A 26,690-nucleotide genomic window follows, 5' to 3' on the forward strand; every position below is an offset into this window, starting at 1 on the left:
TCAAAAGGTTGCATTTAAATCCTAAAGGACTCACAAGGAATCCCACCATTCATCAACTTCCTTATTATTTATTTAATATACTAATGCCAATAGAACTGTTTCTGTACCATGTTCTGTGTGAAATTCAAATTGATAAGGGAAAAATGATCCTGATGAGTCTGCATAGTCTAATAACTGCCAGAAAGCTATCCTTTTTATAAACCTACCCAAGAAGGGCAAATGGAATACTGGACAATCATTGGCAAATACACTGGATTCAGCTCCTTTTTTCTTTAGAATTCGTCTACTATTTCCTTTTTCAAGCTCTCAGATAGATTAGCTTACTCAAGGAAACAATTTACAATATCAAGCACCCATGGCAGCAATGCTTTTCCAACTTGTTTCAGATATTTAAATGGTAACAGATCCAGGTGATAGGGATATTTGAAGCTTGTCATTTAGCCAGATCCCTTATGAGTGATCTGGCTAAATGACTTTGAATTTTGGCCTTTGTGTTTTCAGGGACTTATCTTCTGATGGCCTTCCCATAAAAACTCTGTTTTTTAGGCTTTTCCCCATAATTGTTCTTTGTAAACCAATCCCAAATTTCATCCAGACCTTTATTTATGGAAAGAACTAATTCATCCTGATCAGAAGGAATAAACAATTGATTGTCATCTGCAAAGCAGAAGAATGAAATCCAATTTTAGGTCAAAATCTGTTTTTCCTTATGGGTTTTTATTTAACTGTACTCTCGTGTTCAGGGTTAGCTTAGTTTCAACATTCTCCCATTCTCAGTATCTTCTTAAGAGGGTAATATTATAACTGTGTGAGTTCAGAAAAGGGTTTGGGGTAAATTTTAAAAGTCACCCATTTACATGTGTATTTCCTGGTATGCGCACAAGTGAGACAGCCCAAAAAAGTGGCATGGGCATGAGCGTAGTGTGGGTGGGGAAATGCAGAGCATGGGCATTCTGAGACTTTAACAAGAAATGTGCTCATAGGTATTTATGCGCACAAGCATGCACTGAGATCCAATACCATGTAACTTTACTACTGCTATGGATGGCGTGTAAGTAATCTATATAAATAAAAATGTAAATGTTTGTTTGTTCAAAATCTTATATCTCTGAAAGTTCTTCACCGATTGCGTTGAAATTTTGACACAACATTGCATTCCATTTCGCGCGTGTTTCTATTTACCTATATATTATATAGATGTCACACCTGTGACAGGTAAAAACATGCTTTTTGGGAAAAACAGTGCCATCTGTTGGACGTAGAAGCAACACACAATCTACAATATAAATGGGTTCTGACCGACGGACCGCAAATGTGCAGTAGAGAGCAGCTCTACCGCACATGTGTGGACCATAGAGCTCTGCTCTACGTGCTGGGTGTCACAGAGAGGAGGAGAAAAGGGCAGATGAGTCGCTGCTCCGAGAAACGGCTCAGCCTGTTCCTCCGCCGCTGGGGAAGGGGGGAGGGAGTAGGGACTGCCGGACAGTTACACACAGGAGGAGGAAAGGGTAAAAGAGTCGACGAGCCAGTCCGTCCACCGCCGGGGAAGGGGGGAGGGAGTTGGGACGGCCGGAGCAGAGCTAATGCGCATTGTGAAATTAAACCAGATTGACCAACGGCAATGCGTGTCCGGGTACAGCTAGTAAAATAATAAAATCTAGGTTAGTCAGTGGGGTTTTAAGGATCAGAACTAACAGGAGTAAAGGGAGACTATAAAACCCAGTAGAAGTGGTATTTGCATGCACATGCATGTGTTAGTATAAAATTATGCGCACAAGTAAGCATGTTCATCTTATTTTATACCATATGTTATAAAATGGTCACATACTTTGGCTTGAGCGGCATATGTGTTTACATGTGCGCCTGCGCGCTGGTATCAAAGTTATCATCTCTATGTGTAATTTTGACACGCAGACTTTTGCCCCACATTTTGAAAGCAATCTTATATGCACAAATTCACTTTGAAAAATCCAGTGCAAGTGCCCTGGTGCATACACAAACACACCCTCAGAAAGGTGTACCTCCTCTATTGAGGTGTAACTTCTGCGAGTTAAATTATGTCCATACTTTTAAAAATAAACATGTGCGTTAAGTCTGCACTCTATTCTAGCTCCACCCCTGGAAAGTCTCTTCTTGGTGAATATAAAAGTATGAGCAAAATTGTGTTATGCAGTACTTTTATGCTCACTGAGCCCTGGGCTATGTTATCACAGCCATTTACACATGTAATCCCATGTTTTATGAGCATAAATAGCTTTCAGAATTCACTCTTGAATACCACATCTGTTTATTATAGGTAACTGATTCATGGCCACCTAGCCTTTCTGCTAAGCAATCAAATAAGGCACAGAAGACGTAATGATGAGGGATTTAGAATAATAAAAGTGTATAATACAAGCAACAGCTGTAAAATGAAAAAAAAAACAACAACAAAAAAACCCCAAGGGTTTCGGAAATATGATCCTATATGGCCCTGCTTTTATTCACTGAATAAGTATCTGTCCTTTTTCACCTTTTTGATGCACCCTTGCAGACTTCTGCATGTAACATAAAAAATATAATATTCTATAAATTGCTCTAGCAATTATATACAACAAATGCTATGTGATTTTCTTTTGTTTGACATTTAAACCATATAAACAAAAATTCTACTAACACACAATTATTTTTTTAGCCACATACAATGTCTCTGAAACTGGTTGTTGTGTGAGTACTGTTGCTTCCTTGGAATTGAAATACCAAGGCATATCTTAGCAATGAAATCTACAGGTATCACAGGCAAACTTCCCCTATAATCATATGCTCAGTTTGAACATAAAAAGATTCAAGTTGGAAATTAAATAGCCTTATACATAACTCATACACCAAAAGCAGTTTTAATGTGCAATGAACTTAAGAGGCAATCGTTTTGGTTATAATTTTTACTTAATGATTAAAATAAAATTGTTGCCTCCTCCTTTGATTCATTTTAACAGCTCAGAGTTGAACTAGCATTGTCAGCTGAATGGATGAAGAGGTGTGTCTGACAGAGTTTAAATCTACTCTCTGACAGGTTTTAGGACTCATGATAGACTGAACAATCGAACACCTGATAGCTGAGAGAAGGGCATCCTTTTTAATTCAATGACCTTTATTCTAATTGTTCTACTATCAATCAGCAATGGTAAAGCAGAAATTCAAAATATTATATTCAAAATGCAATGTTGTGATGTGGATATGCATGGTACTAAGTAAAAACAGGAAATGAGAAACTCGTTTTTAAATTATTTATGATCAAAAATATTATCAGGAGTAGTCAGAGATATGAATTTTCTCTATTAACTCATTGACCCATAATAGGGTTCACTTAAAGCTGCTTTCTTATTTTACCCACTGTAGACAAAACTGAAAAACTATAGAATTATATATCCATTCGATTACTTCAAAACAGGTCTAAGGAATGTTAATTAGAGGTATGCATTTGTTTGAAATGAGATGATGAATAATAGGGATGTGAATCGTTTTAGGACGATTAAAATTATCGTCCGATAATTTTAATATCGTCTTAAACCGTTATGGAACACAATACAATACAGATTCTAACGATTTATCGTTATAAATCGTTAGAATCGTGAGCCGGCACACTAAAACCCCCTAAAACCCACCCCCGACCCTTTAAATTAAATCCCCCACCCTCCCGAAACCCCCCCCAATAACTTAAATAACCTGCGAGTCCAGCGGCGGTCCGGAACGGCAGCGGTCCGGAACGGGCTCCTGCTCCTGAATCTTGTCGTCTTCAGCCGGCGCCATTTCCAAAATGGCGCCGAAAAATGGCGGCGGCCATAGACGAAAAAGATTGGACGGCAGGAGGTCCTTCCGGACCCCCGCTGGACTTTTGGCAAGTCTCGTGGGGGTCAGGAGGCCCCCCACAAGCTGGCCAAAAGTTCCTGGAGGTCCAGCGGGGGTCAGGGAGCGATTTCCCGCCGCGAATCGTTTTCGTACGGAAAATGGCGCCGGCAGGAGATCGACTGCAGGAGGTCGTTCAGCGAGGGTTCCGGCGCCTCGCTGAACGACCTCCTGCAGTCGATCTCCTGCCGGCGCCATTTTCCGTACGAAAACGATTCGCGGCGGGAAATCGCTCCCTGACCCCCGCTGGACCTCCAGGAACTTTTGGCCAGCTTGTGGGGGGCCTCCTGACCCCCACGAGACTTGCCAAACGTCCAGCGGGGGTCCGGAAGGACCTCCTGCCGTCCAATCTTTTTCGTCTATGGCCGCCGCCATTTTTCGGCGCCATTTTGGAAAATGGCGCCGGCTGAAGACGACAAGATTCAGGAGCAGGAGCCCGTTCCGGACCGCTGCCGTTCCGGACCGCCGCTGGACCCGCAGGTTATTTAAGTTATTTGGGGTGGGGGATTTAATTTAAAGGGTCGGGGGTGGGTTTTAGGGGGTTTTAATGTGCCGGTTTTTCGATTTTTAACGATTTTTCACGATATTTTACCCCCCCAAACGGCAACAATACGATTCCCTCCCCCTCCCAGCCGAAATCGATCGTTAAGACGATCGAGGACATGATTCACATCCCTAATGAATAAGCCTGTTTTTGTTTCATTTCAAATGAAAAGGAGATATAGCAGCTTTTAAACTAGATCAAGGGGGAAAGCTGACAGTCACTCAGCAGTACATGGTTCGGAGAAATGTATCTGTGAAGGATACTAATAAAACAGAAGAGTTAAGGCATCCCAACAGAGAGGTTCCAATAAAGGCAAAAGTAGCCCATGTGCCTATAAGTAAAGAGTCACCTAAGCTAAAGAATTCCAAAGTATCCATATCAACTGAAAAGCAGGTTGTTAATACAAACAAAAAACACACTTTGAAATGTCTGTATGCCAACGTCAGAAGTCTAAGAAGTAAGATGGGAGAGTTAGAATGTATAGCAGTGAATGATGAGATAGAAATAAATGGCATTTCAGAGACCTGGTGGAAGGAGGATAACCAATGGGACAGTGCTATATCGGGGTACAAATTATACTGCAGTGATAGGGAGGATTAACTTGGTGGGGGCATAGCACTTTATGACTGGGAGGGTATAGAGTCCAACAGGATAAATATCACACAAGAGACTAAAGGGTAGATTTTCAAAATGTACGCGTACAGGTCTTAACTCTCCATTTAAATTTTTAAGAATCATATTTCATCAAACCACCTTCCTACTCCTTCCAACTACAAAACTTACACAATCTAATCACACACAATATATATAATATAACACTACATCTCCATAGGGCACATCAATATAAACTGAAACTAAACCCAGACTACTCCTAATATGTTCTTGCTCCTAACATGTGACATTATTCCTTCCACTTGGCTGTTGTGACCGCAAAAAAAATTCATAAAACCTGTCACAGATGTAAAGTTAGGCCTGGATTTTCTAAAATCGCAGGCCTTAGTGAATTGCGCGGTACCGTGGGGCGGGGGGGGGGGGGGTGAAGCAGGGGGGGGGCGCGGGCCTGCGAAAGCCAGCAGCGATCGCACCACCGCGGTGCTATTGCTGCCGGCTTTCGCAAACCAATAGCGCCACCATGAAAGGTGGCGCTATTGGGCGCGTTACTGGTGGCGATAAGGGGCCTTACCTTTTCGCCGTCAGCGATGTCTTCGCCGCGTCCACCCCGGTGCCACCCCGACTCCTCCCCTTCCCTTTTCTGGCACACATGGCTTTTAAAATCTGGCACGCATGTGCATGTGGCCCACGGATTTTATAACATGTGCACGCCAGCATGCACATGTTATAAAATCTGCATGTCCATGTGCGCGAGCCGGGAAGCACACACACATGGAAGTGCGTGCACGTTTTAAAATTCCATGTTACCTGATGTTACCCAGGTAGAGAGTCCATCAAGCTAGGTTGAGAGAACCTTGCCCAAATCTCATCTTGGAGTGAGTTTCCTCACTCCAAAGGCCATCAAATCTTCACAAGAGACCACTGTTCTGTTCGTAGGTGTCACATAGAATGTCAAAGTGGTCCCTAACCCCCTACACACTTACCTAATCCCCACCTCGAGTTACTAGGTGGGCCTACCAAAGGGATACAAATACCTGCCTATGGGCCATGATATTATGGCCAGGTGCTCGCTCTCTCTCTCTCTCTCTCTCTCTCTCTCTCTCTCTCTCTCTCTCTCTCTCTCTCTCTCTCACATCAATAAAATGGTCCCCCAGTGGTTGAATACAGGAAATACAACAGGTCTGGCACTTATTGCAGAATCTGAAATGGTATCAAAATTTGCACTAACTTAGCTCTTCACACAGGTAATTAGTGCAAAATGCTATATTAGCATAAAACACACCCCTTTTGCTATCGCATGCAGTACTTACCGCATTTTAATAAATCCAGGCCTATGTTTCTCTTGTTTTACAGATAGAGAGGTAGGCACACTTTTGCAGAATTGCTTATTTTTTACAAATTTAAGCAGTGTTTTCATGTTTCTCATGAACAATAATCAGGTAATTAGTAGTTGTTCTCAGTGTCGCCCATGCTCAGTTCATTTTAATCTTGCTATGTGTGGCCTAACTATTCATTTATTTTATTTCCCTCGTGTTTAAGATCTGTTTCTTCCGCACAGGTTTTTTGAGTAAAATATTTTTCGGCACCTAATTTCAAGTGATCTTGTCTCACACAGATGCCGACTATATAATAAGTACCCTTGGTCTTCTTTCATAGTGGTCTCCATGTTCAAAGCCAAGAAAGTGAGTCTGGCATGACCTAATGTTCTAAATAGCATTTTCGAGGGTAGCTCCAGTATTTCTATTTTAAGCGCATTTGTCCTCACTCTTGGACCTGTACAATACTGCTTCGTGGGTCTCTTCAATTTTGTTCTCACGTTTACATTCTCGTTCATTTTCATTTCTATGTACATAAGTGATTTTTGTGTTTATTTTTGTTCGTTTTGTCCTTTTTCTGCTGCGATTCAATATGCACCCCTAATCGGGAACAGCTGCTTGTGATCACATTCTGTGACATTATTCTTTAATGTCACCTTTTTAGATTTCTAAGTCTGTTATAAGTGACATTTGTAGTAACACATTTCTCAATTTTTCTAGCTTTTTCTTCCTGATATGTTAATTGATGCTTGGAATTCATCTACATTTTTGGCTCCCCCTTTCTAATGTGAGGAGCCTATAAAAAAGGTATTTTGCCATCAATTCTTTAAATAATTTACAGTTTGATTTAAACTTTTTGGGTGACCCATTTTTGCATTTCCTTACAGATTTTTCATATATAGTCATATTCTTAACATTGTAACTAGTTTTTTTCACATATTTTTTTAATTTTGACAGATTTATTTGGTGTTTTTTGTGTCAGGGTTTTCCCTGAGGAAGCCGGCATCTGCAAAACAAAGGCTTTGTTGGGGAATTGACTTCACATCCAGGAAGAATGCCACACTGTTTCAGTTCTTAATCCAGTTTAAAAAAAAATGATATCAAGATATATTAGATATTTGGTCTCTCAGATTTTCTATGTATTATTATAGCAAGTGTTTATGGATTTGAGGGGATGCTACATTCCCTTTGAGTCAGTTATAGCAATGTGATAGGGCATTGTGTGTTTTTTACTTTTTATATACAAAACAATCTTATAATTTTGTATATATTTCCACAATGTTTTGCAAATTTATCTAAAATGGATTATAGTATATGATATATCTATCACCTGTGGAGAACTGATGATGTCTCAGTATGTAAGCATTACTTTACGTTGTAACATTGTGTTGTTATTCATCAAACAAGATCTAGTTAGGCAGGGACCAGAATTCATCTATGGTTAACATACTGATATATGCAAGGTGTATGTTTTTGTGTCATGTCAGTATCTTAAGTGTCTAGGTGCTCATTTATTTTAATTGTTTCAGAGTATAAGTTAGTAAAGATTTGCTTTTTATTAACATTATATCATTCACATTAGTGCTCTATTACCCTGGAATTATTTTGTCTGTTTTTGGAGCACTTTACATGACACATATTTCCTGATATTTAGTAGTGTGTGTGTATATATATATATATATATATATATATATATATATATATATATATATATCTTTAATAACAGGAACCCACTTTTGATAACTACTGCAACCTCAGAAACAGCAAAAAGCATGCAAGCAGCCCCCAGTGTAAGCTGCTAGAAATAAAAAATAGTTTCCCTAGTCCTGGTGGTGCATGCACAAGGAAAAAAAACAAAACCGTGGCCAGGCTCCAGATTTCCTAAATAAACCAAATGTCCGCACAAGGCTGCTGTGACAGGTTAATATGGACCCTCCTGTGAAAATGGGTTTAGTCCAAACTGTGTGCTTGTTTGGGCAGGCAGCCACTATTGGTCCCAGTGTTTAAGCATAGAGTGTTTTTCAGGATTGAAACCCCACTGCAGTTTAATCATTCTGTGGTATTTGCAAGTATAAAGCAAACTCCTAGCACAGTCTGAGTGTTGAAGACGTGGAGCTTATTCATGTAACTATGAGCATCCAGTGCAGGAATACACCCTCTGGTTTTCAATATTACATTCAAGACTTAGATAGTTTTGTTTGTTTTTCACTTATCTCTGTTGGCTCCTTCATCAGAGAAATGGCAATCCCTCCTCAGAACTACAGTCAGTGTCTCCTGATGTAGGGGATGATAGCAAGGGAGGAGTTTATTCCCAGCTTGACCCTGTCCCCTTTTGAGAGATTCTTTCCATTTCACTGGTGTTCAGCAGTGCTCCATGAGGTTTTTTGCATGAGATTCACACAAAAGCCAGATCCTTGTTTCATTTCACTCCCAGCTCCTGTTGCTTCTGTGTTGTTTTTTTCAGCAGGATCCCGCATATCTTTTTTCCTCTCTCCTCATTGGTCAGAACCCTCCTTGTTTCATGGGCAGTTCTGAGGCTCGCATTGGTCCAATACACTAAGGGGTAGATTTTAAAAGAAGCGCGATCAGCCTACTTTTGCTTGCGCATCAGACTCAAGCAAAAGTACGCTGGATTTTAGTAGATACGCGCGGAGCCGCGCGTATCCACTAAAATCCCTGGATCGGCGCGCGCAAGGCTATCGATTTTGTATAGCCGGCGCGCGCCGAGCCGCGCTGCCTAACCCGTTCCCTCCAAGGCCGCTCCGAAATCGGAGCGGCCTCGGAGGGAACTTTCCTTTGCCCTCCCCTCACCTTCCCCTCCCTTCCCCTACCTAACCCACCCGCCCGGCCCTGTCTAAACCCCCCCCCTTACCTTTGTCGGGGGATTTACGCCTCCCGGAGGGAGACGTAAATCCCCGCGCGCCAGCGGACCTCCTGCGCGCCGGGCCGCGACCTGGGGGCGGGTACGGAGGGCGCGGCCACGCCCCCGGACCGCCCCGGGCCATAGCCACGCCTCCGTACCCGCCCCCAAAACTCTCCCGACACGCCCCCGAAACGCCACGACGACCGGGCCCGCCCCCCGACACGCCTCCCGACACGCCCACTCCGAAAACCCCGGGACTTACGCGAGTCCCGGGGTTCTGCGCGCGCCGGTGAGCCTATGTAAAATAGGCTCACCGGCGCGCAGGGCCCTGCTCGCGTAAATCCGCCCGGTTTTGGGCGGATTTACGCGAGCAGGGCTCTGAAAATCCGCCCCTAATTGCAGCATCATAGCCTGGCTGTCCTCAGGAGGAAAGGGGGAGGCTTTGAAGAGCAGTGAACACTTATTCTGCATTCTCTATCATTTCTCTGCAGGTTTTCTTGCTATTAATCCCATTTGTCACAGTAAAAGTTTGACATAGCTGAGGGATATTTTCCCTGCATAGAACTTAAAAGAAGCTTGTCAATATTAGGTCACTTAAAGTCCTTGTGTTGCTCAATTCTGAAACATATACATGCTCATGGGGACAAGTACCCTTGTCACAGCATGTTATCCTTCCATTGCCTTTTTTGGTGTATATGTTAACCTCTTCCCCTTATGTTGGTAGACTATGGATTGCATCTGCATAGATATTAGATCCTTTAGGTTAATTCAAGATAACCCATAGCAACCAAATTGCTCTTCACTCACTTTGTAACTACTATAATATATATTATGAGAATGCCTAATAACCTCTCTACCCTTCATCTACATTACAATTTGCATATTTAAATATAATTATATTTTGTAACATGATATGTTGTAATACAGCTTGACATGATCAGCCCTTAGTATAGAGCAGAAGACTCTGGTCTTGATATGCCTCATATAAGTCTGATTTTGATGATATCCACAATGAATATGCATGAGCTATAATAGCATGGAGTGGAGGCAGTACATGCAAATATACCCCATATGTATTAATTGTGGATATCCTGAAAACCATACCTGGAACTTCAGCACTGAAGTGGCCTTCCTCTGGTAGAGGGTGATACACTTATTACGTGATAAACATTAGGGATGTGCATCGTTTTTTTGACGGATGAAAATATCGTATGATATTTTCTAATCCATCACGTATTTGGGGTCCCCGAAAATGATAGGAAAACTCCACGAAATTTTCATGTGGTTTTCTTATCGTTTTTTTTGGTGGGGGAGAAAGGGCACACTGAAAAAAAAAACCCCTAACCCACCCTGACCCTTTAGATCTAATTATTTACAATCCCCCACCCTCCCGACCCCCCCAAAACTTGCCTAAAGTCTCTGGTGGTCCAGCAGGGGTCCCAGGAGTGATGTCCTCCCTCTTGGGCCGTCGGCTGCCACTAATCAAAATGGTGCCAATGGCACTTTGCCCTTACCATGTGACAGGGCTATCAGTTCCATTGGCCAGCCCCTGTCACATGGTAGGAGCAATGGATGGCCCGCACCATTTTTTAAGATGGTAACGGCCATCCATTGCTCCTTCCATGTGACAGGGGCCGGCCAATAGCACCGATAGCCCCTGTCACATGGTAAGGGCAAAGGGCCACCAGTGCTATTTTGTTTATTGGCAGCCGACGGCCCGAGAGCAGGAGATTGCTCCTGGGACCCCCCGCTGGACCACCATGGAATTTAGGCAAGTTTTGGGGGGTCAGGAGGGTGGTGGGGGATTGTAAATAATTAGATCAAGAGAGTCGGGGTTTGTTTGTTTTTTTTCGGCTCGGGACAGCTGGAAAAAAAAATGTCCGAACCACGGGAAATTTGATTTCCCGTGGGTCCACGATACCGAAACCAGAACCGATTCTGGCACCCAATTCCCATCTCTAATAAACATATTACAGCTTTTTAATTATCATCATCATCATTGTTAATTTATGACATGCTTTTTCACCAAGATAGATCAAAGAGAATTACTGTTAGTACACAAAAGAATACACTTTCAAAAGCTTCGTCAGGACTTAGCATCTAAAATAAGCAGTTACAAATGTAAGTTGGCTGTATCAATTTAAGTAGATTTTCAGTCACCTAAAAATATGCATTTAGGTCCATAATATGCACATATTTAGCCACATAAAAAAGAGGCATTCTGGAGTAGGGATGTGAATCGTGTGCCCGATCGTTTTAACGATCGGGTTCGCCTGGAGGGGGGGGGGGGGGAATCTGATCGTTAGAGATGTGAATTGGGATCGGTTCCGATTCCAATTCACATCACTAATTTTTTTTAGTGAGGCCCGCGCAGATAAAAAAAAAAACTCACCCAACCCTTTAAAATTACCCCCTTAGCCTCCCCCACTCTCCAGACCCCCCCAAAAAACTTTTTACACATACCTGGTGGTCCAGGGGGGCCGTGGGCAGCCCAGGCCATCAGCTGGCCCAGCCCAGGCCGTGGGCAGCCCAGGCCATCAGCTGCGCTAAAAAAATGGCGCCGATGGCCCTTTGCCCTTACCATGTGACAGGGCAAAGGTAGCGCCGGCGCCATTTTGAATATTGGCAATATGGCCCGAGTGCAGGAGATCGCTCCCGGACCCCCGCTGGACCCCCAGGGACTTTTGGCCAGCTTGGGGGTCCTCCTAACCCCCACAAGACTTGCCAAAAGTCCAGCGGGGGTCCGGGAGCGACCTCCTGCACTCGGGCCGTATTGCCAGTATTCAAAATGGCGCCGGCGCTACCTTTGCCCTCACAATGTCACAGGAGCCGACCGTCGGCCTCTATATACATAAACAGCATGACATTTATTCACAGGGAGGATAACCTTCAAACCTTTTTGAGGTACTGGATTTGCACAAGTTCTTGGTGAGACTGTACTTAAAGTACTATGTTTAGTACTAGAGCCCCTATCTCAAAAAGGATAGTGATAGGATAGAGGCGGTCCAAAGAAGAGTGACCAACATGGTGTGGGCTCAGCATTGGAAGACTTATGAGGAGAGGCTGAAGGATCTGAATAAGTATACCCTGGAAGAGAGGAAGTGCAGGGGAAATATGATGCAGACCTTCAGATACCTGAAAGATTTTAATGATGCACAATTGTTAAACCTTTTCTGTGGGAAAGAAATCAGTAGAACTAGGGGTAATGAAATGAAACTCCAAGGAGGACAATGAGAACCAACGTCAGGAAATATTTCTTCATGGAGATGGTGGTGGATGCCTGGAATTCCCTTCCGGAGGAGGTGGTGAAGATGAAAACAGTGAAAGAATTCAAAAGGACATGGGATAAACACTGTGGATCCCTAAAGGCTCGAAGATGGAAATCAAGAAAAAAGTGCATCAGGATAACTTGCTGGTGCAGTGGTAACTACGCTTAACCAATAAGCCTTCATGCTGTTGATGCAACTCTAGCATTGCTCTCTGCTTCAACAACAGGGAGAAAAGGGGAATGGGATTCAGACTGCAACCGATGAGGGCCCAGACTTTAATGGTCTGGGGAACAAATAAGCAAGGGGGTAACTTGCTGATGTGGCTGTTACTACCCTTAATCAATAAATTGAAATATTTTTATACTATCTGTTTGTATTCTTCAATTGTGTACATTTTTACTGTAAACTGCCTAGACGGCCAGATCCTGACCGTACCGTGGTATATAAAAACTTTAAAAATAAATACATAAATACATAAATATCTCTCTGCTTCAAAAGAAGGGGTAAAGGAGAATTCGATTCAGACAACAACCAATGAGGGCCCTGGCTTTTATAGCCTGGGAAGCTGATAAGCCTGGGGTGGCAGATACTACCATCAGCTTGCTGGGCAGACCGGATGGAACATTTGGTCCTTCTCTGCCATCATTTCTCTGTTCCTTTGCTTTTTTTCATTCACAGTTCAGCAGTATTGTCCTTCCTTAGACTTCCTTCCCTGGGGCCCCTTTGTTCTCCCTTGGCCTAGTTTCTTATCTCCTTTTAAGGAGAATACCCTCAGAGTGGATCTTCCTTCCTATCTGTGGCTTAAGATGATCTGGTCCTGGGTTTTTAAGGAGTGTCTAAGACCCACCCCTTCACACAGTGTAGTTCAGCTCTGAAAGTATGCATGCATGTTTCAGTTTGTGCAAATATTTGAAATGTAATGAAATCAGCTAGTTTCTCTACCTATTTTATAAATATGTGTGTGTATATTTTCTGCCCCCCCCCCCCCAAAAAAAAAAAATAGCATGTATGTGTAAAACCTTGATTTATATGCAGAGGCAGGTATAATTTCAAATATACCCGCATACTTGAAATCACCAGTTTGCCGATACCTCTGTCAATTCAACCAGTCCATCTCTTGTTCACCTAGGCCCTTTAGTACTTCACCATGAACTCCTCCAGTTCACCCAAACCTCCTTCCCAAAAATATCAGACAAGAAACAAGCCAGATTTCACTTGCCTAAATCAATTAGCAGATGTAATATTGCACAAATAAGTGGCTAGTATATTTGTGTAATTCTCTTATGAAATAACAATTTCTGCATATATTTCTTGATCCTGCTTGGGAACATCCCTAAACCATCCCCTTTTTTGCACCAATAAATGTGTACATGAAACCAAAAATGTTTGCATACTTTTAATTAGGGGTGTGCATTCGTATTGAACATAAATGTAAAATGCTACTTATTTTTTTTTTAACTTAAAAAAGTGATAAGACATAAACGATTGGATTTCCAACTTATTCAACATAGCTATGTTGAATAAGTTGGAAATCGCGATTGTTGATCCAAAATAAAAATTTAAACCCCTCACCTTCCTTAATCCCCCCCCAAAGACTTACCACAACTCCCTGGTGATCCAGCGAGGAGTGAGGACGCCATTTCTGAAAGCCTTTCCGAGGAGCAAGTGACGTCGGCGCCACGTCGGAGTGATGCGGCGTCACGTGATTCCCCGCGGGTTCGCGCCGGATTGCTCGTTCGGCCCAAAAGGAACTTTTGGTCAGCTTGGGGGTGTCAGGAGGCCCCCCCAAGCTGGCCAAAAGTTCCTTTTGGGCCGAACGAGCGTTCCGGCGCGAACCCGCGGGGAATCACGTGACGCCGCGTCACTCCGACGTGACGCCGACGTCACATGCTCCTTGCAAAGTTGGTCAGAAATGGCGTCCTGACCCCGCTGGACCACCAGGGAGTTGTGGTAAGTCTTGGGGGGGGGGATTAAGGAGGGTGAGGGGTTTAAATTTTTATTTGCACATATGGACATATACTCAACTCATTGAATTCTGTTTATGTCCATATTGACCGCAAATGGGACCCCCTTTGGACATATGGACATATGAACTTAAACTTTTGCTCTGCACATCCCTACTTTTAATATTTATAAAATAGCATATATGTGAATACAGGCACCTAACACACATGTATACTAATTTCCATGGGTAATCCCTTTGAAAATGTAGTCAATAGTTTTATGCCCCAATTTTCAATGAGAAAACTTACACAAATATATTTAGACACATAGCAAAACAATATTCAAACTGAATTTCTGTGTGTATTATTGTTTTGCAAAACTGGATTGTTTTGTGCATATTTGAATTTACCTGTAAAGACAAAAGTTATCCACAGAACTGAAAATGTACCCCATAATTCTTAATTATTTATACATTTTAAATACATTTTTTGCACAAATTCCATATGGTAGCAAATAAATTGTAAATTCCATTTTAAAAACTACCAGTGTCAGACTAATGAATGTTGTGGAAACATATATTATAGTGCTACTGCTGTAGCCTGCATTTTCAGGGAGAGAGGAATAGAGAATACAAAAGGTAATGGTTTGTGCTAAGCCCTACCGTTTGTAGCTGGTAACTGAATTTGTCTGTTTCTGTATATACAGTGATAGTCCCTTTTTAGTTGTAGCTATGAAGGCAAGGGGCACAGTCAGTGCCCAGCTTAGTTTATGCACAGTTGAGGGGAGGGCACTAATGAGCACCATTAAAATGGCAGCTTGATTCCCAAGCTCCTCATTCCCTGTTTTTCCATTTTTTTAATAAACTGCAGTTTGGCAACTGTTTTTCACAAACATTTTTACTATTTGCTCTGTGATACCATATCGAACTCGAGTCCAGTAAAATCGATGCTGCCTTTGCAGTCTCTTCCGACACCAAGCATTCAAAGCATGACTCCCCAACCCCGGAAAAATCAGATTCATCTAATACCTCTGCTGTTTTGGATCCGATTATGGCGGAACACCACACCCTTAAAGATATGCTGTGGCAAACATGGAGACTACGTGTGTGTTTAAATTGGATCTTACCGATCTCGCCAATACTATGGCGTCATTTCATGTGTGGGTTGAATCGCTGTAACAGAGAGTCAATCTTTGTGAAGCTGGCCTCACAAAGCTCTATGTGGCAACATCTAAAATGGCAGACCAGTAGTGCACCATTAAGGACCTTGCCAACCGAAATTGAAGGAACAGCCCTCATGTCGTGGGAGTGTCTGAAGGCCGGGAAGGGTTGGATATGATTCTGTTTCTCCGACGCTTGATACCTGAGAGCCTCAGTTTACAATTTGATCCTACTTTGGAATTGGATCGGGCAAACTGAATTCCATTGTGACCAATCAACAAAGCAAATACCAATGGCCAGTAATTCTGAAGGTCTTACGCTATCAACAGGCCTTGATGATCCTTACAGTGGTGAAAAGCAAGTCACTGGTTTCCTATGATGGCATGCACTTGCTGTTTCTGCCTGACCTAGTTCCTATCATGGCTCATCGTAAGAAATTGCTCCTGGTTATGCGGCATAAATTGAAGGATGTCGGTGCACAATATGGCCTTCTCTACCCCGCACAGATGAGAATGACCCACCATAACAGTACGAAAACTTATGATACTCCCAAAGCTCTTCATGCTTATCTGAATGGTCTCACACTCAATACAGACATGGTTACCATCTAATTTCTCACTAGCACACTTCCCATTGAATTGTGGAGTTGCATTATCACTTGACATGGTCAACATAAATATCTGATACAAAGAGAATTGAAACCTGAAATTCACTTCCAACATCCTTCAGACAGTAAGGAGAAGCATTCAAGGGAATGAGAAGTATAAAATATGGAAGATGGAGTCTGACTTTATTACTTACTTGGCCTGATAGAGTAATTTAGATACTGCAGGGATCTTTATGTATAAAAGAGGAGAAAAAAAGAAAGCAGTAATTTGTCACCTTATCTAAATAAGGTTCCTGTCATTCCTGAAATTCAGTTTAAACTATGATGAATGTTCTTTTTTAAAGGTTGTGTTCCCCCTATCAAATCTGTTCCTTTTAAACAGAATGAAGGGCATGAATATTTTGGTTTAGACTCTGGGTGAACATTAATAAGCTAAGACCTTTTGGGTATCAGTTTTGGATTAGTTGAATACTATATATTTTGGCTTATAGCTGCAACATGCATGTGAAAAGTAAAAAGTGCATAGCTTGGGCCCATCTGATAGCCTTGTGAATGTTGAATAGTACTCTGCAGTGCCTTACAGGAGTTCACCTAGCTCATTTTCTAGTCAGACAACAACACTACTGAACCCTGGAAAAGCAAAAAGAGAGAAAATATTATATAAAAGAGCAGAATCAAAAGTAACTTTTAAGTGAGCTGAATTCTGCTTGCTCAGTTACTACAGTACTTGGCATTTGTATAGGAGAAGCTTTATGAGAAAACAAGTTATGTGCATGATGTTTCATCATGATGAGTATATGCATTTTGTCACATCAGGCTCTCCTTCAGACCACCTGCCTAGACTCCATTATTAGCTTACATGTGCATCACCATATTAGAGGCATTTGCAATAACTTATTCTGTAATTTTAGTTAAATATCCTTAATGAGGGTCATTTTCAAAGGAACTTCTGGGAGTATAGAAGTGCTTTACCTGCAGAAATGGCCCTTTAAAAAATTGCCTGACCAATATGCACATAAAAGTATGAGCATGCACGCTGTATGTGCATATTTTAATGTACATGGGGAGAGGCATTCTGGGGGTAGAGTCTGGGCAGGGCTTAGAGGGCTATGTTTCAAAAAATTAGCATATGTGGAAATACTACAAATTCCCTCATAACTGTAAATAGGAGAAAAAGAGCAATTTAAGGGTGTACTGGGGCAAGGTTCAGAAATATGAACACAAGCTGCTATTTTATAAATGGTGTACATGCATATAATATCAAACTTGTCAGTATGCTTTTATACCTATTAATTAAATCATGGAAAATAAATTGCACTTGTCTTTTATCTGCAGTTCTTCAGTGGGAGGTCTTGGTTAAGTGGTGGGGAGACAAAGTGGAATGCCAGAGGATCTGGATGAAGTGGTGGAAATGCTGGCAAGTATGAGCACAAGTATTTTCAGAAGCAGAGTTCACACATTCTTTATAAAATACATGGCCCTGTGTATAACTCTAGGTTATTTAATGCACGTCTTATTGTTATTACGTATGTAGAATATATATATGCACCAAATTTTATAAAATAGAGAAATTTGTATTTTCCTGTATTACAAATATATGCAAATACTGACAAATATGCACATATTTTTGGGCAGAAATATGTGGTACTTTATAAACCGTGAAACTCCCACTGCACAGTTAATAAAATACTGGCATAAATTTCCACAGGCCCACTTACATGCTCAATTGGTGTTTATACAGACTAATGAAACTTGGGCTTATTGTGCATACGTTTTCATTTTAAAATAGAAAGGGGTCAATTTTAAAAGCAGTGTGCCGATTTTATAACATGTACGCGCGGGGGGGGGGGGAATTTTGCAAAGAAATTGCACGGCGACACAGTCAGGCCTCCCCCAGTTCCCTCCCAGTCCGCTCCTTAATTGGAGGGAACATCCATATACCCCTACCTAACCTTCCTCTCTCTTCCAATCTCCTCCCCGCCGCCTAAACCTAACCTAAATATTCCCAAAGTTTTTATTTTAGTATGTACTGCTCCTCTGGAGCAGAAGTAATCTCTGCGCGCCAGCCGGCTGCTGCTGCATGCTTCCCTGAGACAGCATCGAATGGCGCTGTCCTGGCCCATCCCCCACCCTGCCCCTCCTGGCCCAGACCCCACCCCCCGGCCCACCCCTTTCGAGAGGCCCAGCATTGGCACATACCAGGATTCATGTGCATGGCCTGGCCCATTGTAAGAAGTGTGTAGTGTGCACAAGGCCCATTCACGCGCATAAACCCTGAAATTTACGCGCTTAGGGGCGGATTTTAAAAGGCCTGCACGCCGGCGCACCTATTTTGCATAGGCTGCTGGCGCGCGTAAAGCCCCGGGACGCGCGTAAGTCCCAGGGCTTTCGAAACGGGGAGGGAGGGGGCGTGTCTGGGGGCGTTCCCGAAACAACGCGGCATTTTGGGGGCGTGCCGCGGCGTTTCGGGGGCAGTTCCGGGGGGCGTGGTGCCGGCCCGGGGGCGTGGTCGAGGCCTCCGGACCACGCCCCCGGGACCGGAGGACGGAGCAGGGCTGCCGGCGACGCACACAAAGTTACGCCTGCTTTCAGCAGGCGTAACTTTGACGACAAAGGTAAGGGGGGGGGGTTTAGATAGGGCCGGGGGGGGTGGGTTAGGTAGGGGAAGGGAGGGGAAGGTGGGGGGAGGGCGAAGAAAAGTTCCCTCCGAGGCTGCTCCGAAATCGGAGCAGCCTCGGAGGGAACAGGTAGGCCGCGCTGGGCTCGGCGCGCGCAGGTTGCACAAATGTGCACCCCCTTGTGCGTGCCGACCCCGGATTTTATAAGATACGTGCGGCTACGCGCGTATCTTATAAAATCTGGTGTACTTTTGTTTGCGCCGGTGGCGCGAACAAAAGTACCAGCGCGTGTATTGTTTTAAAATCCGCCCCTCAATGCTCAGTAGAATCTATATGGGTAGAAATCCCATGTCTGTTAGGTAAGAGTATGATAGAAGTATACTAGCGTCCACCTGGACAAAATGGTCAGATGATAAAATGCTTAGAGAAATCAGGGAAGCTAACCAATTTGGCAGTGCAATAATAATGGGAGATTTCAATTACCTGCATGCAGAAGAATGATTGAGACTTCAAGTCCATTTTGAATCGACAAATACTCCTATGCTGATGTTATCTAGATGCCCCTGAGGAAGCTTTGTTAAGCGAAACATCGGCCATGTTGGGCTCTATTTTTATATATAATGCATTGAGAGAATGCTTGCTATTTTCTGTCTTCACGTTATCAATGGAGTGAAATAGAAAAAGAAAAAATACACAAAAATAGTTTTCATACAAAAATAATTAAAGTGTTCTCAAAGTGATGGTGAATGATTAGAAGTCCGGTTGGATTTGGGTTTGAATCACAATGTCTGGCTTGAAGACACCGTCACTATAGGCAAACAATTTTAAATTAATGATCAGTTTCCCTCTTTTTTGACAGATTTCAATTACCCCAATATTGACTGGGTAAATGTAACATCAGGACTTGCTAGAGACATAAAGTTCCTGGATATAATAAATGACTGCTTCATAGAGCAATTGGTTCAGGAACCAACAAGAGAGGGAGCTATTTTAGATTTAATTCTTAGTGGAACGCAGGATTTGGTGAGAGAGATAACAGTGGTGGGGACACTTGGCAACATAACATAATAAAATTTAAACTAATAACCGGAAGGGGGACAATAAGTAAATCTGCAGCTCAAACACTAAACTTTCAAAAGGGAAACTTTGATAAAATGAGAAAATAAAAAAAACTGAAATGTGCAGCTGCAAAGGTTAAAAGTGTTCCACAGGCATGGACATTGTTTAAAAATACAATCCTAGAGGCACAGTCCATATGTATTCCACATATTAAGAAAGGTGGAAGGAAGGCAAAACGATTACCGTCATGGTTAAAAGGTGAGGTGAAAGAGGCTATTTTAGCCAAAAAAAATCCTCCAAAATTGGAAGAAGGATCCATCTGAAGAAAATAGGATAAAACATAAGCATTGTCAGGTTAAGTGTAAAACATTGATAAGACAGGCAAAGAGAGAATTTGAATTGAAGTTGGCCATAGAGGCAAAAACTCATAATAAAAACTTTTTAAAATATATCCGAAGCAATAAGCCTGTGAGGGAGTCGGCTGGACCATTAGATGACAGAGAGGTTAAAGGGGCTCTTAGGGAAGATAATGCCATTTCAGAAAGACTAAATTAATTCTTTGCTTCTGTGTTTACTAATGAGGATTTTGGGGAGATATCAGTTCCGGAGATGGTTTTCAGGGGTGATGAGTCAGATGAACTGAACAAAACCACTGTGAACCTGGAAGATGTAGTAGGCCAGACTGACAAACTAAAGAATAGCAAATCACCTGGACCGGATGGTATGCATCCTAGGGTACTGAAGGAACTAAAAAATGAAATTTCTGATCTATTAGTTAAAATTTGTAACCTATCATTAAAATCATCCATTGTACCTGAAGACTGAAGGATGGTCAATGTAACCCCAATATTTAAAAAAGGCTCCAGGGGCGATCCTGGTAACTATAGACCAGTGAGCCTGACTTCAGTGCCAGGAAAAATAGTGGAAACTATTCTCAAGATCAAAATCGTAGAGCATATGGAAAGACATGGTTTAATAGAACACAGTCAACATGGATTTACCCAAGGGAAGTCTTGCCTAACAAATCTGCTTCATTTTTTTGAAGGGGTTAATAAACATGTTGATAAAGGTGAACCAGTAGATGTAGTATATTTGGATTTTCAGAAGGCATTTGACAAAGTCCCTCATGAGAGGCTTCGAAGAAAACTAAAAAGTCATGGGATAGGAGGTGTTGATCTTTCGTGGATTACAAACTGATTAAAAGACAGGAAACAGAGTAGGATTGAATGCTCAATTTTCTCAGTGGAAAAGGGTAAACAGTGGAGTGCCTCAGGGATCTGTACTTGGACCGGTGCTTTACAATATATATATAAACGATCTGGAAAGGAATACGATGAGTGAGGTTATCAAATTTGCGGATGATACAAATTTATTCAGAGTAGTTAAATCACAAGCGGATTGTGATACATTACAGGAGGACCTTGCAAGACTGGAAGATTGGGCATCCAAATGGCAGATGAAATTTAATGTGGACAAGTGCAAGGTGTTGCATATAGGGAAAAATAACCCTTGCTGTAGTTACACGATGTTAGGTTCCATATTAGGATCTACCACCCAGGAAAAAGATCTAGGCATCATAGTGTATACTACTTTAAAATCATCGGCTCAGTGTGCTGCAGCAGTCAAAAAAGCAAACAGAATGTTAGGGATTATTAGTAAGGAAATGGTTAATAAAACGGAAAATGTCATAATGCCTCTATATCGCTCCATGTGAGACCGCACCTGGAATATTGTGTACAATTCTGGTCGCTGCATCTCAAAAAAGATATAATTGCGATAGAGGAGGTACAGAGAAGGGCAACCAAAATGATAAAGGGGATGGAACAGCTCCCCTATGAGGAAAGGCTGAAGAGGTTAGGGCTGTTCAGCTTGGAGAAGAGACGGCTGTGGGGGGATATGATAGAGGTCTTTAAGATCTTGAGAGGTCTTGAACGGGTAGATGTGAATCGTTTATTTACACTTTTGAATTATAGAAGGACTAGGGGGCATTCCATAAAGTTAGCAAGTAGCACATTTAAGACTAATCGGAGAAAATTCTTTTTCACTTAACGCACAAAAAAGCTCTGGAATTTGTTACCAGAGGATGTGGTTCGTGCAGTTAGTGTAGCTGGGTTCAAAAAATGTTTGGATAAGTTCTTGGAGGAGAAGTCCATTAATGGCTATTAATCAATTTTAGTTAGGGATTAGCCACTGCTATTAATTGCATCAGTAGCATGGGATCTTCTTAGTGTTTGGGTAATTGCCAGGTTCTTGTGGCCTGGTTTGGCTTCTGTTGGAAACAGGATGCTGGGCTTGATGGACCCTTAGTCTGACCCAGTATGGCAATGTCTTATGTTCTTATGTTCTTATTTGCAAGCAAAGAAGTTTCAATACTAAAACCTTAAAGGCAGATTTTTAGAGCCACACACGGGCGCACATGTGTGCACATTTGCCAGTATGCACAAATGGATGTGCCAATTTTATAACATGCGCTCATCTATGCGTGCATATTATATAATCTGCTATCCATGCGTTTATGTGCGCACAATTTTATATCAATGTGCACACAAATGACATTTCATGTGCATAAAGTGGGGGATTTTATTAGATGCTCACGGCAATGCATTAGGGCCTATTTCCCTGTTCCCTCCCAGTTCACCCCTGTAAAGGAGTGGACTTCCTAAACTCCCTACCTAACCTGCTACCCTTTTACCCTACTAGTACCGACCCCTAAAACCCTGTTGACTAACCTAGATTATTTTATTTTACTTCTTACCCGCAGTCCATAGCAGCTGCAACTTACGTGGTCGTCGGATCCTGGCACGAGCTTGTGCGTGACTCTGACATAAAGGTGCAGCCCCGGCCCACCCATGCCCCGGCTATGACCCACTCAGATCCCGCTCCAGCCCTCCCCTTTTTTGCAAAATCTTTCCAATGCGAGTACAGGGAGATATGCTCGTGGCTGCGGGCTCTTAAAATCCATGCAGCCCATGTGTGTCCCAGCCACACGTGAATCTCCTGGATTTGCCGTGTGTAGGGCTTTTAAAATTGCCCTTTGGTCTTGAATGTAGAGCATTTGATTATATTATCCAACAAAATTGTCAACTGCAAATGAATAAATGTTCTAAAATGTTGGACAAGAAAGAAACATTGGAAAATGGTATATAATTAGACAATGTATACCATTCTGAACCCCCTTTCTTTAAGGGAAGATGGATTCTAGTCTCTTTGAGTACAGTGGGAATCTCTCCTTATTCCAAGCTATTATATTAATCACATTACAAAGTTAGGTGCTAAGATCCTTACAAATGTTTTTACTAAAAAGAATGCAAATGGATCAAGGGGAGATGTTATAGCATTCATCTCTGATTAAATCTTATCTATAAAAAAGAGAATGTTGTGGCATTAAACATTACAAGCTTACTATTTAGAGAACAATCTTTTTTGGGTGCATGCATGCTATGGCAACCTCAGGCTCTAAATTAACATCTTCTGAATAGCAATAATTTTTTTTTTTAAATTTGCTAAATTGTCAATAGTAAGGGATTTTGATTGAGAATTAATATTTCTACCTTTATTAACATTATAAAAAAGATGACAGGCTGATTTTTGGCTCCTAATATTTGTGCTTTACCCTTTTTTTTTTGTATTCTGAATGACCATTTTATAAGAAGCAATTTTAGATTAACATTTTTATATACCACTCACTGATTTATTTTTCATCCAGTTCATCTCCAATTGTCTAGATTGCTTTTCAGCAAGGATAGGCCATGATGATACCATGGAGAATTTGTTCTCGAAAATGAATTCAGATCTCAACCTAAATAGAAAAAGGCTCTTGAGCAAAAGAGTCAGAAAATATTTTTGTATTTATACTTCTGATTGCTCCATATTAATTCTATGAATATTTTTTGAAGAAGGAGATTATTTATATAAGGGAACAAATGATTCCATACATAACAAAAAAGTTGCTAAAGCATGAGGCATCCAAAAGAAATGAAAACACATATGGCAAAAACATAGTTTTCCAGGGTAAAAACTATACCCGGAGCATGGCCTGCTGTGTGAGTAGGGGATGTAATATGCTTGCTATTTAAATCCAATATCATTCATAAATGAAATGAACTCTTTCTCAAATAAAATTGTAGACACATCTAACAGAATATTTGAATCACTCAATACTACCACATTCAAATAATTTACTGTTACCTCTGATATAAGCTCCATAACTTCATTAGTTGTCATCCTTCAATTATGGCAGTAACCTCCAGACTGTCAGAGGATATCTGAGAATCCAATAAAACTGCCACATCCATAGGTTTATAATCTTCTCTAGCTAGGCATCAATCAATCAATCTATTTATTTATGTATTTATTTATTTATCTGCTGTTGGTATTCCACCTTTTTCTAAAGGTAGGCCTATGGTGGATTACATCGAGTACATAATTGGGTTTCAAATTATGGTTTGAGACTGTGGGGGGAGGGGAGGGGGGAGGGGGAGAGGGGGAAGGAGGAGGGAAGGGTAGAGATGCGGGGGGGGGGGGATGGGAGGGAGTGAGATGAGTGTTGGAGGTCCTTAGTATATTGCAAAGGCTTTTTGGAAGAGCCATATTTTTAGATTCTTTTTGAAAGTCTGCATTGTTGGTTCAAGTCTTAGGTCTGTGGGGAGGGTGTTCCATAGGGAGGGTCCGCCTATGGAGAGGGCACGTTCCCTGGTTGAGCTGTGGTGACCTAGTTTTGGTGAGGGGATGGTGAGAAGGCCTGTGTTTGTGGAACATAGATTCCTTTGTGGAAGTGTAGCGCAGGATTCATCCATTCTGTTTTGTTGCTGTATAGTAGGGATGTGCAGAGCAAAAGTTTATGTTCATAAGTCCATAAGTCGAAAGGGGGTCCCATTTGCGGTCAATATGGACATATGGAGAATTCCATAAGTTGAGTCTATGTCCATACGTGCATATAAAAATTTAAACCCCTCACCCTCCTTAATCCCCCCCCCAAGACTTACCAAAACTCCCTGGTGGTACAGCAGGGAGTCAGGACGCCATTTCTGAACTCCTTTGCGAGGAGCACGTGACGTCGGCGTCACGTGATTCCCCGCGCGATCGCTCCAGGGGACCCTCGTTGCACCCAAAAGGAACTTTTGGCCAGCTTGGGGGGGTCAGGGGGGTGTCAGGGCCTCCTGACCCCCCCAAGCTGGCCAAAAGTTCCTTTTGGGTGCAACGAGGGTCCCGGAGCGATCACGCGGGGAATCACGTGACGCCGCGTCACTCCGACGTGATGCCGACGTCACGTGCTCCTCGCAAAGGAGTTCAGAAATGGCGTCCTGACTCCCTGCTGTACCACCAGGGAGTTTTGGTAAGTCTTGGGGGGGAATTAAGGAGGGTGAGGGGATTAAATTTTTATTTAGGATCAACAATCGTGATTTCCAACTTATTCAACATAGCTATGTTGAATAAGTTGGAAATCCGATCGTTTTCGCCTCATCACTTTTTTAAGTTAAAAAAAAAAAAAGTTGTGTTTTACATTTAAGTTCAAAACGAATGCACACCCCTACTGTATAGTGCTTTGTGGATGAGGGACAGGGTTTTGTATTGTATCCTATAAGGAATCGGGAGCCAGTGCAGTTCTTTGAGAATTGGAGTGATGTGATCTGATCTTTCAGAGCTGGTGAGAGATCTTGCTGTTGTGTTTTGTAGGAGTAGAAGTGGTTTGAGGGTAGAAGCTGGTAGGCCTAGGAGTATGGTGTTGCAGTAGTCTAGTTTGGAGAACAGGAGAGCTTGTAGTGCCATTCTGTAGTCTTGTGGGTGTAGGAGGGGTTTGATTTTTTTTTTTAGGACTTGGAGTTTGAAGAAAACTTCTTTATTGGTGGTATTTATGTGCTACTTGAGTTTTATTTTGCTGTCTAGCGTGATTCCCAGATCTCTTGCAGTGAGGATGATTTCTTTATTTGTTATGCAGGTATTGAGTTGGGGGTCAGGTATATTTGAGATTTTGTTGTACCCCCCTTCAAAGGGCGATCTCCTCTTCGGGTACCAGGATTCAGTTTCAAAGGATGCGTGAGGTGAAACTGATGAAGCATCTCTTTATCCAAGATATTGGTCTGAGGCTCCCAAGTGATCAAATTGGGGCCGAAGCCTTCCCAAATCAGAAGGTATTCAAAATTCTTGCCTCTGTTACGAACATCCAGAATCTCATTGATCTTGATTTCTACTTTGTCTTCTGCAAAGATGACAGGTGGATCTTGAGAATTGGAAGAATCTTGCAGAGTGTTATTGATGATATCAGCAGCAATGGGTGGAGATGTAGTAGGCCAGATTGACAAACTAAAGAGTAGAAAATCACCTGGACCAGATGGTATGCATCCTAGGGTTCTGAAGGAAATGAAATTTCTGATCTATTAGTTAAAATTTGTAACCTATCATTTAAATCATCCATTGTACCTGAAGACTGGAGGGTGGCCAATGTAACCCCAATATTTAAAAAAGGATCCAGGGGTGATCCAGGTAACTATAGACCAGTGAGCCTGACTTCAGTGCCGGGAAAAATAGTAGAAACTATTCTCAAGATCAAAATCATAGAGCTTATAGAAAGACATGATTTAATGGGACACAGTCAACATGGATTTACCCAAGGGAAGTCTTGCCTAACAAATCTGCTTCATTTTTTTTAAGGGGTTAATAAACATGTGGATAAAGGTGAACCAGTAGATGTAGTGTATTTGGATTTTCAGAAGGCGTTTGACAAAGTTCCTCATAAGAGGCTTCTACGAAAACTAAAAAGTCATGGGATAGGAGGTGATGTCGTTTTTGGTGAATTACAAACTGGTTAAAAGAC

Source organism: Rhinatrema bivittatum, chromosome 6, assembly GCF_901001135.1.
Source record: "Rhinatrema bivittatum chromosome 6, aRhiBiv1.1, whole genome shotgun sequence".
Classification (NCBI taxonomy): Eukaryota; Metazoa; Chordata; class Amphibia; order Gymnophiona; family Rhinatrematidae; genus Rhinatrema; species Rhinatrema bivittatum.